This window comes from Saimiri boliviensis, chromosome X, assembly GCF_048565385.1.
Source record: "Saimiri boliviensis isolate mSaiBol1 chromosome X, mSaiBol1.pri, whole genome shotgun sequence".
NCBI classification, from domain to species: domain Eukaryota; kingdom Metazoa; phylum Chordata; class Mammalia; order Primates; family Cebidae; genus Saimiri; species Saimiri boliviensis.
In genome coordinates, this window is record NC_133470.1 from 51,222,298 (window position 1) to 51,239,659 (window position 17,362).

General features: G+C 35.8%; 1 protein-coding gene across 2 annotated transcripts in view; it reads left to right on the forward strand.

The window, feature by feature from the left end:
- The window catches only part of KLF8 (KLF transcription factor 8), a 337,674-nt gene that overhangs the window by 131,745 nt on the left and 188,567 nt on the right, over positions 1 to 17,362 (forward strand). The gene's annotated exons all lie outside the window — the stretch shown is intronic.

Genomic DNA, 17,362 nt, shown 5'->3' on the forward strand with positions numbered 1-17,362 from the left:
TTAAATTAGAATGGTGTGTGGAAATATGTGTTTCCCTCTGTTTTTTTTTTTTTTTTTTCATTTCCTAGAGCTGGAATAAAATATCCATGTTTTATGGGAAAAAAATATTAATTTTAGCCAAAGCAAATATTAAAGCAAGAAAAATTGCCAGTTATCAAGATGTGCATTATATAATGACTATGTGCAAATTTTTCAAGAAAATATAAATATATTAAATGTGTATGTACTTAAAAAAAATGGTGTCAAAATAGAGGAGGCCAAAGCTGGCAAAACTGCAAGAAAAATAAAGAAACCATTATAATTAAAGATTTTAATACCCCCTCTCAGTAATTATCAGATCAAGCAGGTAGAAAATGAAGCAAGATATTGTTGAACTAAAAGACACTATTAAAAAAATGTATCTATTTGACATCTATAAAATACTTTTTTAAAGACCAGAGCACCACATATTCTGCTAAAATTCACATGCCAAAATAGACCACAATCTGGGCCATAAAGTACAATTTAACAAATTTAAAACAATAAAATCATACAAAATGTGCTACCAGACTGCATTGGAATTAAACTGGAAATCAATAACAGAATGATAGTTAGAAAACCCAAAACACTTAGCGGTAAAACTCACTCTTCTAAGTAACACATAGGTCAAAATTGATAGGAAAAAAACATCATGCTCATTCATTGGATGAACCACTATCACTAAAGTGATCATGCTTCCCAAAGAAATCTACAGATTTAACACAACCTCCATGAAAAAATTGGTGCTCTTCACAAAATTAGGGAAAACAATCCAAAAGTTCAAATGGAACCAAAAAAGAGCCTGAATAGTCAAAGCAATCTTGAGAAAAAAATGGACAAAGCTGGAGGTATCACATTGCCTGACTTCAAATTCTAGTACGAGCATGTAGTAACCAAAACAGCAGGGCGTTGGTATAAAAATAGACATATAGATCAATAGAATAGAATGGAGAACCCAGAAAGAATGCCACATACCTAGAACTAGCTTATCTTTCACAAAGTCAACAAAAATATACACTGGGGAAAGTACATCCTATTCAATAACTGGTGCTAGGAAAATTAGATGGCTACATGCAGAAGAATGAAACTGGAACCCTATTTCTCACCATATACAAAAATTAACTCAAGATTGTTTAAGACTTCAATGTAGGACCCAAAACTACAAAAATATTAGAAGAAAACTCAGGGAAATCTCTTTTGGACTTTGACCTATGCCAAGAATTTATGACCAAGTCCTCAAAAGCAAATGCAAGAGAAAAGTAGACAAATGGGACTTAAATTAAAGAGCTTCTGCACAGCAAAAGAAACAGTCACTAGAGTAAACAGACAATGTACAGAATGGAAAATACATTTGCAAGCCATGCATTCAACAAAGGGCTAATATGCAAAATCTACAAGGAATTCAAATGAGGCAACAGGAAAATAATAAATAATATTATCTAAAAAATGGGAAAGGATATGATCAAGCATTTTTCAAAAAAAAAAGACTTAGGAATGACTAATAAACGTGGAAAATGCTCAATATCACTAATTATTAAAGAAATGAAAGTTAAAACCACAATTAGATACCATCTCAAACCAATCAGTATGGCCATCATTAAAAAGTAAAAACTCCCACCAACAGTGTAAAAGTGTTCCTATTTCTCCACATCCTCTCCAGCATTTGTTGTTTCCTGATTTTTTAATAATCGCCATTCTAACTGGTGTGAGATGGTATCTCAATGTGGTTTTGATTTGCATTTCTCTGATGACCAGTGATGATGAGCATTTTTTCATATGTTTGTTGGCCTCCTGTATGTCTTCTTTTGTAAAGTATCTGTTCATATCCTTCGCCCATTTTTGAATGGGCTTGTTTGTTTTTTTCTTGTAGATCTGCTTTAGTTCTTTGTAAATTCTGGATATCAGCCCCTTGTCAGATGGGTAGGCTGCAAAAATTTTTTCCCATTCTGTTGGTTGCCGATTCACTCTACTGACTGTTTCTTTTGCCATGCAGAAGCTGTGGAGTTTGATTAGGTCCCATTTGTCTATTTTGGCTTTTGTTGCCATTGCTTTTGGCGTTTTGGTCATGAAGTCCTTGCCTACACCTATGTCCTGAATGGTTTTGCCTAGATTTTCTTCTAGGGTTTTTATGGTGTTAGCACTACACACTGGGGTCCGTTGGGGGGAAATGGGGGAAGGGCGGGGGTGGGGAGGTGGGAAGAGATAGCATGGGGAGAAATGACAGATACAGGTGAGGGGACGGAAGGCAGCAAACCACATTGCCATGTGTGTACCTATGCAACAATCTTGCATGTTCATCACATGTACCCCCAAACCTAAAATGCAATAAAAAAAAAAAAAAGTAAAAATTCAGCAAATAGTAGGGATGCCCAGTAAAAGGAATACTTATACTCTGTTGGTGGGAATGTAAATTAGTACAACCTTTATGGAAAACACTATGGAGACTTCTCAAATAACTAAAAATAGAACTATTATTCTATTCAGCAATCACACTACTGAATATCTATCCAAAGGAAATCATAATATTAAAAAAATATACCTGCTCTCATGTATTTATCATAGCACTATTTATAATAGCAAACTATGGAATCAACCTAAGTGTTCATTGATGGATGATTGAATTAAAAAATATGATATATATATACACACACACTATGGAATACTACATAGATGTAAAATAGAAATCATATCATTTACAGCAAAATGAATGGAACTGGAGGCCATTATCCTAGATGAAATTACTCAGAATCAAAGGCCAAATACTACACATTCTCACTTACAAGTGGGAGCTAAAGAATGGGTACATATAGCATAAAGAGTGGAATAAGCTGGGTTTAGTGGCTCACGCCTGTAATCGCAGCACTTTGGGAGGCCGAGGCAGATGGATCCCGAGGTCAAGAGTTCAAGACCAGCCTGGCCAATATGATGAAACCTCATCTCTACTAAAAATAAAAAAATTATCCGGGTGTGGTGGTACATGCCTGTAATCTCATCTACTCGTGAGGCTGAGGCAGAGAACTGATTGAACCCAGGAGGCAGAGGTTGCAGTGAGCTGAGATCGTGTCACTGCATTCCAGCTTGAGTGACAGATCTCAAAAAGAAAAGAAAATCGTGATCATAGACATTGGAAACTACAAAAGATGTGAGGATAGGAGGCATGAGCGTTGAAAAATTGCCTATTGGATACAATGTTCACTCTGTGGGTGATGGGCACACTAAAAGTCCAGACTTCACCACTATGCATCATATGCATGTGAGAAATCTGCACTTGTACACCCTACACCTATGAAAATTTTAAAAATGTATCTCAAGAGAAATTTTTGTGTGTTTCCAATGAAATGAAAATAAAAATACAAATTATCAAAATTAGTGGGATGCAAGAAAAGCAGGGATTAGTGAGAAAGATATGACTATATATATTAAAATGAAGAAATATCTAATAATCAATAATCTAAGCTTTTATCTGAGCAAACTGGAAAAAGTAGAACAAATTACATTCAAAGAAGCAGAAGAACAAATGTTAGAGCAAAAATTAATGCAATTGAAAACAGGAAAACAATATGGAATATTAACAAAATCAAAAGCTGATTATTTGAAAACATCAACAAAATTGATACACTCTAGAGAGGATAATCAAAAAATAGTGACTATGTAAATTACTAATATCAGAAATAAGGTAATTTTAGTAATTTAAATTTTAAAGTTAGTAATTTACTGAATTCGAGGGCATTAAAATGATACTAAAAGAATATTATGAATAACTCTATGCCTATAAATTCTGTAAACTAGATAAAAATAACCAACGATGAAAGACACAATCTGTCAAAGCACAAAGAAAAAGATACAAATAAGTATCTTTTGTGAACATAGACGCAAAAATTTTCCCAAAATATTAGCAAATAGTGTCTAACTACATACGAAAGTAATTATGTTCCACAAACAAGTGGGATTAACTTTAGCTGTCTAATGCTGGTTTAGTATTCAAAAATTAATAAGTGTCATTTATCACCTCAGCAAGCTAAAGAAGAAAAATTATATGATCATACCAACAGATGCTGAAAAAGTATTTGACAAAGCTGGGTGTGGAAAAGTCGCAGCTTTTTGGAAGATTGAGGCCGAAGGATCACTTGATCCCAGAAGTATGTGGTAAAATTTCGACATCGATTTTTTTTTTTTTTTTTTTTTTTTTTTTTGGGCTGGGTACAGGCTGGAGTTCAGTGGCATGATTACAGCTCACTGCAGCTTTTACTTTTGGGGCTCAAACAATCCACCCACCTTAGTGTCTCTGGTAGCTGGTATTACATGGGTGTGCCACCACATCCAGCTAATTTTCAGCTATCGTTCTTAACAGGAACGATCAGCAAACTAGAAAAAGAGGAGAATTTTGTCAACTGGATGAAAAAGAACTAAAATATATATATATACCTTTTATGCTTAAAAAAAAAGACTCTCAACCAGGAATACAATAAAGGTACTTCAACACAATAAAGGCTATATATGAAAAGCCTCCAGATAACATCATACTCATTGGTGAAAAACTGAAAGCTTTTCATCTAAGGTAAGAAACAACGCAAGAATACCCACTATCACCACCTGAATCAACATAGCTTTAGAAGATGTTGCCAGAGGAATCAGGCAAGAGAAAGAAATAAAAGACACCTGAACTGGAAGAGAAGGATTAAAATTATCTCTGTTGCAGATGATGTGATTTTATATTTAAAATTACCAAGACTCCACCAAAAAAATTCTTAAAGTTGTTAAATTAAGTAATTTTGCAGGATACAAAATCAACATACAAAATTCAGTTGCTCTTCTATATAAAAGCAATGAACTATCTAAAGAGGAAATTACTAAAACAATCCCATTTAAAGTTACCATATGATCCAGCAGTCTTATTTCTAACAGGCATATGTCACTTTATTGGGCTTTACTCTTTGTTGCACTTTGCAAATGTGTTTTCACAGAAACATCCCATGCTACACAGGTACCAATCCTGTGTTGAGCAAGTTTATTAGTGCAATTTTTCTAACATCATGTGCTCACTTTTTGTCTTTGTCTCACATTTTGCTTACTTTTACAAGATTTTAATTTTAAAATTATTATTATATCTGTTACGGTAATCTCTGATTGTTAATCTTTGTTGTTACTATTTTAAATTGTTTTGGTCACCAAGAACTGCTCCTATATAAGACGGTAAACTTAATTGAGAAATGTTATGTTTTCTGACTAGCCATTTCTTCACTTCTGTTTTTCTCTTCAGACCTCTCTATTCCCTATGACACAACAATATTAAATTAGGTCAGCTGGTAACCCTGCAATGCCATCTAAGTATTCAAGTGAAAGGAAGAGTCAAATATCTCTCACTTAAAATTAATAGCTAGAAATGATTAACTTGATGAGGAAGGCTTGTCAAAAGCCAAGACAGATTGAAAGCTATGTCTCTTGCAGTCAACAATTGGCCAAGTTATGAATGGAAATGAAAGGCACTGGAGACAAATTAAAAGGAATACTCTGGTAAACACACCAGCAAGAAAGCAGAACAGCCATGTTGATGATAAGGAGTTTTATCATCTGCAGAGAAGATCAAATTAGCCACAACATATTTTTAAGCCAAGGTCTCATCCAGAGAAAGTCCTTAACTATTAAATTTCATGAAGGCTGCGAGTGGTGAAGAAGCTGTAGAAGAAAAGTTGGAAACCAGAATGATGGTTCATGAGGTTTAAGAAAAACCATCTCTGTAACATAAAATTGCAAGGTGAAGCAGCAAGTGCTGATGTAGAAACAACCATCTGGCTAAGATAATTAGTAAGAGTAGCTACATTAAACAGCAGATTGTCAATGTAGATAAAAGGAGCCTTATATTGGAGTAAGATGCCATCTAGGACTCTCATACCTAGAGAAGAGAAGTCGATGCCTGTCTTCAAAGCTTCGAAAGACAGGCTGAATGCCTTCTTAGTGACTACTCCAGCTGGAGACTTTAAGCTGAAGTCAGTGCTCATTCACCCTTCTGAGAACTCAAGGGCTCCTAAGAATTGTGCTTAATCTGCTGTGCCTGTGCCCCATAAAAGGAACAACAAACCTGCGTGACAATATATCTGTTTACAGCATAGTTTACTGAATATTTTAAGCCCATAATTGAGACAATGCTTAGAATAAAAAAGATTCTTTTCAAAATAGTACTGATTATTGACTGTGCACCTGGTCACCCAAGTTCTGATGCAAATGTACAGGAGATTGATGTTTTTATGGCTAAGACAACAACCATTCTGTAGCCTGTGGATCAAAAAGTAATTTTGACTTTCAAACATTCATATATAAGAAATACACTATGTAAGATAATAGCTGTCATAGATACTAATTTCTCTGATGGATCTTAGCAAACTAAATGGAAAACTTTCTGGAAAGGATTTGAAGGATTTGTCATTCTAGGTTTTACTAAGAATATTTGTGATTTATATGAAAAGGACAAAATATCAATATTAAAAGGAGTTTGGAAGAAGTTGGTTCCAACCCTCATCGATGACTTTGAGAGATTCAAGAATTCAGCCAAAGAAACATCTGCAAGATGTGGTGGAAATCACAAGAGAACTAGAAGTCAAGTCTGACTGAGTTGCTGCAATCTTGCGATAAAACGAAAGGATGAAGAGTTGTTTCTTATGGATGAGCAAATAAAGTATATTCATTTTTAAGTATCTTTAGGTATAAGTCACATACCATAAATGTCATACATTTTAAGTGTTCAGTGCAATTATTTTTAGTATATTCACAGAATTTTGTGGCTATCATTACGATCTACTTTAAGCACATATTTTTCAAGTTTTATTTTAGATTCAAGGGATACATGTGCAGGTTTGCTACATGGCTATGTTGCATGATGCTGAGGTTTGGGGTATGGATGATCCCATCACCCATGTCGTGGGCATAGTAACCAGTAGGTAGTGTTTCAGCTAATGCTCCCCTCCCATACCTTTTCCTCTAGTAGTCTTCAGTATCTGTTGTTCCCATCTTTATGTCCATGTGTACTCAAAGTTTAGCTTTCACTTATAAATGAGAACATGGTATTTGGCTTTCTATTCTTGTGTTAAATCACCTAGGATAATAGCTTTCAGTTGCATCCAGTTGCTGCAAAGGACATGATTTTATTCTTTTTTATGGCTGCATATTATTACATGGCATATATGTACCATGTTTTCTTGATCCAATATACCACTGACAGACATCTAGATTTATTCCATTTCTATGTATTTGTGACTAGCACTGTGAAGAACATAGTAGTGCATGTAACCTTTTGACAGAGCTATTTTCCTTTGGGTATACAACTAGTAAAAGGATTCCTTGGTCAAATGGTAGCTCTGTTTTAAGTTCACTAAGAAATCTCCAAACTACTTTGAACAGTGGCTAAACTAATTTACATTCCCATAAATGGTGTATAAGCATTCATTTTCTCTGCAACCTCACCAGCATCTGTTTATTTTTGATATTTAAATAACAGCCACTCTGGTATCTTGTTTTGATTTGCATTTCTCTGATGATTACTGATGTAAAGCATTTTTTCTTATGTTTGTTGGCTGATTGTATGTCTTCTTTTGAGATGTGCCTGTTCATGTTCTTTTCCCATTTTTCCATAACGTCATTTGATACTTGCTTCTTGATTTCTTTACGTTCCTTATACATTCTGGATAGTAGGCCTTTGTCAGATGCATAGTTTGCAAATCTCTTCTGCCATTCTCTAGGTTGTCTGTTTACTCTGTTGAGAGTTTCTTTTGCTGTGTAGAAGCTCTTTAGTTAGCACCCACTTCTCAATTTTTGTTTTTGTTGTGATTGTTTTTATAAACTTAGCCAAAAATTGTTTCCTGAGACTGGTGTTAAGAAGGTTATTTCCTAGGTTTTCCTCTAGGATTTTTATAGTTTAAGGCCTTATATTTAAATCTTTAATCTATCTTGAGTTAATTTTTGTTTATGGTGAAAGGTATGGGTCCATTTTTGTCTTCTGCATATGGCTGGCCAGTTATCCCATCACCATTTATTTAATAAGGAGTCCTTCAGTTACTGCTTTCTTTGTTGTTGACTTTATTGAAGATTAGATGGTTGTAGGTGTTTGACTTTATTTCTGTAGGATCTGGATATTGTTCCATTGGTTTATGTATCTGTTTTTGTAGCAGTATCATGCATGCTGTTTTGGTTACTCTAGCCTAGTGGTATAGATCAAAGTTGGGTAGTGTGATACCTCCAGTGTTTGTTTTTGTTTTTGTTTTTGTTTTTGTTTTTGTTTTTGTTTTCCTTAGGATTGCTTTGGCTATTCATGCTCTATTTTGGTTCCACATGAATTTTAGAATAGCTTTTTATCCTCTAATTCTGTGAAAAAAAATGATGTTGTTAGTTTGATAGGAATAGGTTTGAATCTATAAATTTCTTTGGGTAATATGGCCATTTTAAAATATTGGTTCTTCCATTCCATGAGCATGGGATGTTTTTCTATTTATTTGTGTCATCTCTGATTTCATTCAGCAGGGTTTAAAAATTCTCCTTGTAGAAATGTTTCACCACATTGATTACCTGTATTTCTTGATATTTCATTTATTTTGGCTATTGTAAATGGGATTTTACTCTTGATTAGAGCAGTATTTGTGTATAGAAATGCTACTAATTTTTGTACATTGACTTCGTGTCCTAAAATTGTACTGAAATCACTTACCAATTCTCTGAGCCTATTAGCAGACTCGTTACAGTTTTCTAGATATATAATAATATTGTCAGTGAAGAGAAGTAGAGTGACTTCTTTTTCTGTTTAGGTGCTTTTTCTTTCTTTCGCCTGATTGCTCTGGTTAGGATTTTCAGTATTTTGTTGAATAGGAGTGGTAAGAGTGATCATTGTTTTTTTTTTCCTAGTTCTTAAGAAAAATGGTTCCAGTTTTGGCTGATTAAGATGTTGGCTTTGGGTTTTTCATATATGGCTGTTATTATTTTGAGGTATGCTCCTTTGATGCCTAGCCTTTTAAAGATTTTTATCATAAAAGGATGTTGAATTTTAAAAGAATATTTTTCTGTGTCTATTGATGTGATCAAATGGCTTTTGCCTTTAATTCTGTTTATGTATTTGGTGCATCATACTTAATGATTTCTGTCTGCTGAACTAGCCTTGTATCCCAGGAATAAGGCCTACTTCATTGTGGTGTATTAAATTTTTGATATGCTGCTGGATTTGATTGGCTAGTGTTTTGCTCAGCAGGTTTGTGTACATATTTATCAGAGATATTGACCTCAAGTTTTCTTTTTTGTTGTGTCCCTTCCAGATTTTGCTGTCACGCTGATGTTGACTTTATAGAATAAGTTAGGGAGGAGTCCCTCTTTCTCAACTTCTCAGAACAGGTTCAGTATGATTGGCACCACTTTTTCTTTATACACCTAATAGAATTTGTCTGTTAACCAGTTTGTACGGGTTTATTCTGGTTTGTACGTTTTCTATTACTGATTTAATTTCAAAAGTTTTATTAGTCTGTTCATGGTTTCACCTTCTTCCTTATTCAATCCTGAGAGATTTTCTGTTTTCTGGAATCTATTCATTTTCTTTAGTTTTTTAATTTGTGTGTATAGGGGTGATTAAAATAGTCTCTGATAATATTTTTTATTTCTATGGAATTGCTTGTAATGGTATCTTTGTCATTTTTGACTGTACTCCTTTGAATCTGCCCTTTTATTACTTTGTTAATCTAGCTAGTGGTCTATCAATTATGTTTATTCTTTTGAAAAACCAACTCTTACTTATACTGATTTTTGGTATGGATTTTAGCATCTCAAATTTTATTCATTCTTCTCTAATTTTAGTTTTTTTCTTGTCTTTTGCTTGCTTTGGGATTAGTTTTTAAATTTTTTTATTTCCTTTAGGTACAATATTAGATTGTTAATTTGAGATCTTTCTAACTTCTTGATCAAGGGGTATAGCACTATTAACTTTTATCTTAACACTGTTTTACCTGCATCTCAAAGATTTTGATAAGCTGTGTCTCTAATTAATTTCAATGATTTTTAATTTTAATTTAATTTAATTTTATTGCACTTTAGGTTCTGGGGTACATGTGCAGAATATGTAGGATTTTTGCATAGGTACATACATGGCAGTGTGATTTGCTGCCTCCATCGCAATTACCTATATCAGGCATTTCTCCCTATATTATCCCTCCCCAACTCCCTACCCCCAACTGTTCCTACCCTAGTCACCCCCAACAGACCCCAGTGTGCGATGCTCCCCTCCCTGTGTCCATGTGTTCTCATTGTTCAACATCTGCCTATGAGTGAGAACATGTGGTGTTTGATTTTCTGTTCTTGCGTCAGTTTGCTGAGAATGATGGTTTCCAGACTCATCACTATCCCTACAAAGGACATGAACTCATCATTTCTTATGACTGCGTAGTATTCCATGGTGAATATGTGCCACATTTTCCTTGTCCAGTCTATAATTGATAGGGATTTGGGTTGGTTCCAGGTCTTTGCTATTGTAAACAGTGCCACAGTGAACATGCATGTTCATATGCCTTTATTTTTTTTTTAATTTTATTTTTTTATTGCATTTTAGGTTTTGGGGTACATGTGAAGAACATGCAAGATTGTTGCATAGGTACACACGTGGCAGTGTGATTTGCTGCCTTCCTCCCCATCACCTATATCTGGCATTTCTCCCCATGCTATCTTTCCCCAACTTCCCAACCGCTGCTGTCCCTCCCCTGTTTCACCCCCAACAGACCCCAGTGTGTAATGCTCCCCTCCGTGTGTTCATGTGTTCTCATTGTTCAACACCTGCCTATGAGTGAGACCATGCAATGTTTGATTTTCTCTTCTTGTGTCAGTTTGCTGAGAATGATGGTTTCCAGGTTCATCCATGTCCCTACAAAGGAAATGAACTCATCATATTTTATGGCTGCATAGTATTCCATGGTGTATATGTGCCACATTTTCCATGTCCAGTCTAGAATCGATGGGCATTTGGGTTGGTTCGAGGTCTTTGCTATTGTAAACTGTACTGCAATGAACATTCGTGTTCATGTGTCCTTATAATAGAATGATTTACAATCCTTTGGATATATATCCAGTAATGGGATTGCTGGGTGAAATGGAATTTCTATTTCTACGTCCTTGAGGAATCACCACACTATCTTCCACAAGGGTTGAACTAATTTACACTCCCACCAACAGTGTAAAAGTGTTTCTATTTCTCCACATCCTGTCCAGCATCTGTTGTCTCCAGATTTTTTAATGATCGCCATTGTAACTGGCGTGAGATGGTATCTCAATGTAGTTTTGATTTGCATTTCTCTAATAACCAGGGATGGTGAGCATTTTTTCATATGTTTGCTGGCCTCATGTATGTCTTCTTTTGTAAAGTGTCTGTTCATATCCTTCACCCACTTTTGAATGGGCTTGTTTTTTTTCTTGTAAATCTGTTTTAGTTCTTTGTAAATTCTGGATATCAGCCCTTTGTCAGATGGGTAGACTGCAAAAATTTTTTCCCATTCTATTGGTTGCCTATTCACTCTAATGACTGTTTCTTTTGCTGTGCAGAAGCAGCGGAGTTTGATTAGGTCCCATCTGTCTATTTTGGCTTTTGTTGCCAATGTTTTTGGTGTTTTGGTCATGAAGTCCTTGCCTACGCCGATGTCCTGAATGGTTTTGCCTAGATATACTTCTAGGGTTTTTATGGTGTTAGGTCTTAAGTTTAAGTCTTTAATCCATCTGGAGTTAATTTTAGTGTAAGGTATCAGGAAGGGGTCCAGTTTCTGCTTTCTGCACATGGCTAGCCAGTTTTCACAACACCATTTATTAAACAGGGAATCTTTTCCCCATTGCTTGTTTTTGTCAGGTTTGTCAAAGATCGGATGGTTGTAGATGTGTTGTGTTGTCTTCGAGGCCTCTGTTCTGTTCCATTGGTCTATATCTCTGTTTTGGTACCAGTACCATGCTGTTTTGATTACTGTAGTCTTGTAGTATGGTTTGAAGTCCGGTAGTGTGATGCCTCCCGCTTTGTTCTTTTTGCTTAGAATTGACTTGGTTATGCGGGCTCTCTTTTGGTTCCATATGAAGTTTAAGGTGTTTTTCCCAGTTTTGTGAAGAAGGTCATTGGTAGCTTCATGGTGATAGCATTGAATCTGTAAATTACTTTGGGTAGTATGACCATTTTCACGATATTGATTCTTCCTAACCATGAACATGAAATGTTTCTCCATCTGTTTGTGTCCTCTCTCATTTTGTTGAGCAGTGGTTTATAGTTCTCCTTAGAGAGGTCCTTTACGTTCCTTGTTAGTTGTATTCCTAGGTATTTTATTCTCTTTGTAGCAATTGTGAATGGCAGTTCATTCTTGATTTGGCTCTCTTTAATTCTGTTATTGGTGTATAGGAATGCTTGTGATTTTTGCCCGTTGATTTTGTATCCTGAGACTTTGCTGAAGTTGCTTATCAGTTTCAGATTTGGGGCTGAGATGATGGGGTCTTCTAGATATGCAATCATGTCATCTGCAAATAGAGACAATTTGACTTCCTCCTTTCCTATTTGAATACCCTTTATTTCTTTTTCTTGCCTGATTGCTCTGGCTAGAACTTCCAGTACTGTATTGAATAGGAGTGGTGAGAGAGGGCATCCTTGTCTAGAGCCAGATTTCAAAGGGAATGCTTCCAATTTTTGCCCATTCAGTATGATATTGACTGAGGATTTGTTTTACATAGCTTTTATTATTTTGAAATACATTCCGTTGATACCTAGTTTATTGAGGGTTTTTAGCATAAAGCGCTGTTGAATTTTGTCAAAGGCCTTCTCTGCATCCATTGAGATAATCATGTGATTTTTGTCTTTGATTCTGTTTATCTCATGAATTATGTTTATAGACATGCGTATGTTGAACCATCCTTGCATCCCCTGGATGAATCCTACTTGATCATGGTGGATAAGCTTTTTATAATAGAATGATTTATAATCATTTGGATGTATACCCAGTAATGGGATTGCTGGGTCAAATGAAATTTGTATTTCTACATCCTTGAGAAATCGCCACACTGTCTTCCACGATGGTTGAACTAATTTACACTCCCACCAACAGGGTAAAAGTGTTCCTATTTCTCCACATCCTCTCCAGCATCTGCTGTCTCCAGAATTTTTTAATGTTCACCATTCTAACTGGCATGAGATGATATCTCAATGTAATTTTAATCTCTAATTAGAAGTGTTGGCCTCACATATATCTTCTTTTGTAAAGTGTCTGTTCATATCCTTCACCCACTTTGAATGGGCTTGCTTGTTTTTTCTTGTAAATCTGTTTTAGTTCTTTGTAGATTCTGAATATCAGCCCTTTGTCAGATGGGTAGATTGCAAAAACCTTTTCCCATTCTGTCGGTTGGCAGTTCACTATAATGATTGTTTCTTTTGTTGTGCCAAAGCTCTGGAGTTTAATTAGATTCCCACTTGTCTATTTTGGCTTTTGCTGCCAATGCTTTTGGTATTTTAGTCATGAAGTCCTTGCCTATGCCTACATCCTGAATGGTTTTGCCAGAGTTTTCTTCTAGGGTTTTTATGGTGTTAGGTCTTATGTTTATGTCTTTAATCCATCTGGAGTTAATTTTTGTGTAAGGTGTCAGGAAAGGGTCCAGTTTCTGCTTTCTGCACATGGCTAGCCAGTTTTCCGAACGCCATTTATTAAACAGGGAATCCTTTACCCATTGCTTGTTTTTGTCAGGTATGTCAAAGATCAGATGGTTGTAGATGTGTTTTGTTGCCTCCAGGGCCTCTGTTCTGTTCCATTGGTCTATATCTCTGTTTTGGTACCAGTACTATGCTGTTTTGATTACTGTAGTCTTGTAGTATAGTTTGAAGTCTAGTAGTGTGATGCCTCCCGCTTTGTTCATTTTGCTTAGAATTAACTTGGCTATGCGGGGTCTCTTTCGGTTCCATGTGTAGCATAAGGTGATTTTTTTCAGTTCTGTGAAGAAGGTTATTGGTAGCCTGATGGAGATAACATTGAATCTGTAAATTACTTTGGGCACTGTGGCCATTTTCACAATATTGATTCTTCCTAACCATGAGCATGGAATGTTTTTCCATCTGTTTGTGTCCTCTCTTATTTCGCTGAGCAGTGGTTTGTAGTTCTCCTTAAAGAGGTTCTTTACATTCCTTGTTAGTTGTATTCCTAGGTATTTTATTCTCTTTATGGCAATTGTGAATGGCAGTTCGTTCTTGATTTGCCTCTCTTTAAGTCTGTTATTGGTGTATAGGAATGCTTGTGATTTCTGTACCTTGATTTTGTATCCTGAGACTTTGCTGAAGCTGCTTATCAGTTTCAGGAAATTTGGGGCTGAGATGATGGTGTCTTCTAAATACACAATCATGTCGTCTGCAAATAGAGACAATTTGAGTACCTCCTTTCCTAATTGAATACGTTTATTTCTTTTTCTTGCCTGATTGCTTGGCTAGAATTTCCAATACCATATTGAATAGGAGTGGTGAGAGAGGACATCCTTGTCTAGTGCCAGATTTCAAAGGGAATGCTTCCAATTTTTGCCCATTCAGTATGATATTGGCTGAGGATTTGTTTTACATAGCTTTTATTATTTTGAGATACCTTTCTTTGATACCTAGTTTACTGATGGTTTTTAGCATAAAGGGCTGTTGAATTTTGCCAAAGTCCTTCTCTATATCTATTGAGATAATCATGTGGTTTTTGTCTTTGGTTCTGTTTATGTGGTGAATTATGTTTATAGACTTGTGTAAGTTGAACCAGCCTTGCATCCCCGGGATGAAGCCTACTTGATCTTGATCGATAAGCTCTTTGATGTGCTGTTGCAATCGGTTTGCCAGTATTTTATTGAAAATTTTTGCATATGTGTTCATCATGGATATTGGCCTGAAGTTTTCTTTTCTTGTTAAGTCTCAGCCGAGTTTTGGTATCAGGATGATGTTGGTCTCATAAAATGATTTCAGAAGGATTCCCTCTTTTTTGGAATGTTTGGAATCATTTCAGAAGGAGTGGTAACATCTCCACTTTGTACATCTGATAGAATTTGACTGTGAACTCATCTGGACCTGGGGTTTCTTTGGGTGGTAGAATATTAATTGCTGCCTCAACTTCAGCCTTTGTTTTTGGTCTATTTAGGGTTTTGACGTCTTCCTGGTTTAGGCTTGGGAGGGTTCCAGTGTTCAGGAATTTATCCATTTCTTTCAGGTTTACTAGTTTATGTGCATAGAGTTGTTTATAGTAATCTCTGATGGAACTTTTTATTTCTGTGGAATCTGTGGTGATATCCCCTTTATCTTTTTTTATTGCATGTATTTAATTATTCTCTCATTTATTTTTTGTTAATCTGACTAGTGGTCTGTCTATTTTGTTGATCTTTTCAAACAACCAGCTTCTGGATTTATTGATTTTTTGAAGGGTTTCTTTGTGTTTCTATCTCCTTCAGCTCTGCTTTTATCTTTGGTATTTCTTGTCTTCTGCTAGCTTTTGAGTTTTTTTAATCTTGCTCCTCTAGCTCCTTCAATATTGATGATAGGGTGTCAATCTTCCTTCCTTCTCATGTGGAAATTTATTGTTAAAAATTTTCCTCTAGACACTGCTTTAAATGTGTCCCAGACATTCTGGTATGTTGTGTCTTCAATCTTGTTAGTTTTGAAGAACATCTTTATTTCTGCCTTCATTTCATTGTTTATCCAGTCAACATTTAAGAGCCAGTTGTTCAGTTTCCATGAAGTTGTGCAGTTCTGAGTTAGTTTCTTAATCCTGGGTTCTAATTTGATTGCACTGTGGTCTGAGAGACTGTTTGTAATGATTTCTGTTCTTTTGCATTTGCTGAGTAGTGATTTACTTCCATTTATGTGGTCAATTTTAGAGTAGCTGTGATGTGGTGCTCTCAAGAATGTATATTCTGTGGATTTAGGGTAGAGAATTCTTTAAATGTCTATTAGGTTTTCTTGGTCCAAATCTGAATTCAAGTCCTGGATATCCTTGTTAATTTTCTCTCTTGTTGATGTGTCTAATATTGACAGTGGAGTGTTAAAGTCTCCCACTATTATTGTGTGGGAGTCTAAGTTTCTTTTTTACATTGCTAAGAACTTGCTTTATGTATCTGGGTGCTCCTGTAATGGGTGAATTTATATTTAGGATTGTTAGCTCTTCTTGTTGCATTGTTCCTTTTACTATTATGTAATGTCCTTCTTTGTCTCTTTTCATCTTTGTTAGTTTAAAGTCTATTTTATCAGAGACTAGGATTGCAACTCCTGCTTTTTTTTTTTTTTTTTTTTTGCTCTTTATTTGCTTGGTAAATCTTCCTCCATCCCTTTATTTTGAGCTTATGTGTATCCTTGCACTTGGAATAGGTTTCCTGGATACAGCACAATGAAAGGTTTTGACTTTTTATCCAATTTACCAGTCTGTATCTTTTGATTGGGGCATTTAGCCCATTTACATTTAAGGTTAATATTGTTCTGTGTGAATTTGATCCTGCCATTTTGATGCTACCTTGCTGTTTGCCCTTTAGTTGACCCAGTTTCTTCATTTTTTGAGTGTCTGGTACTGGTTGTTCCTTTCTATGTTTAGTGCTTCTTTCAGGACCTCTTGTAAAGCAGGCCTGGTGGTGATGAAATCTCTGAGCAATTGCTTCTTCATAAAGTATTTTATTTCTCCTTTGCTTCTGAAGCTTAGTTTGGCTGGATATGAAATTCTAGGTTGAAACTTCTTCTCTTTAAGAATGTTGAGTATTAGCCCCCTCTCTCTTCTGGCTTTTAGGATTTCTGCTGAGAGATATGCTGTAAGTCTGATGAACTTCCCTTTGTGGGTAGCCTGACGTTTCTCTCTGGCTGCCCTTAGCATTTTTTCTTTCATTTCAACCCTGGTGAATCTGATGATTATGTACCTTAGGGTTGCTCTTCTTGAGGAATATCTTTGTGGTGTTCTCTGTATTTCCTGGACTTGAATATTGGCCTGCCTTGCTAGGCTTGGGAAGTTCTTCTATCTTTGTGGATTTATCTACCTGTAGTCTTTGTAGTTGGTGACTCTTGGATGTGGTCTCTGAGTGGTCCTCCTTTTTGTTGATGATGAAGGTATTTCTTTCAGTTTTTTAGTTTTCCTTCTAACAATCAGGACCCTCTGCAGTAGGACTGCTGGAGGTCCACTCCAGACCCTGCTTGCCTGTGGATCACCTGCAGCAGCTGCAGAACAGTAAGGGTTGCTTCCAATTTCGTCTTCTGTTATCTTTGTCCCAAACGGATACCAGCCAAATGTCAGCCTGAGTTCCCCTTTATGAGGTGTCTCTTTAGATATACAGGGGTCAAGGAGCTGCTTGAGGATACAGTCTGTCCCTTACAGGAGCG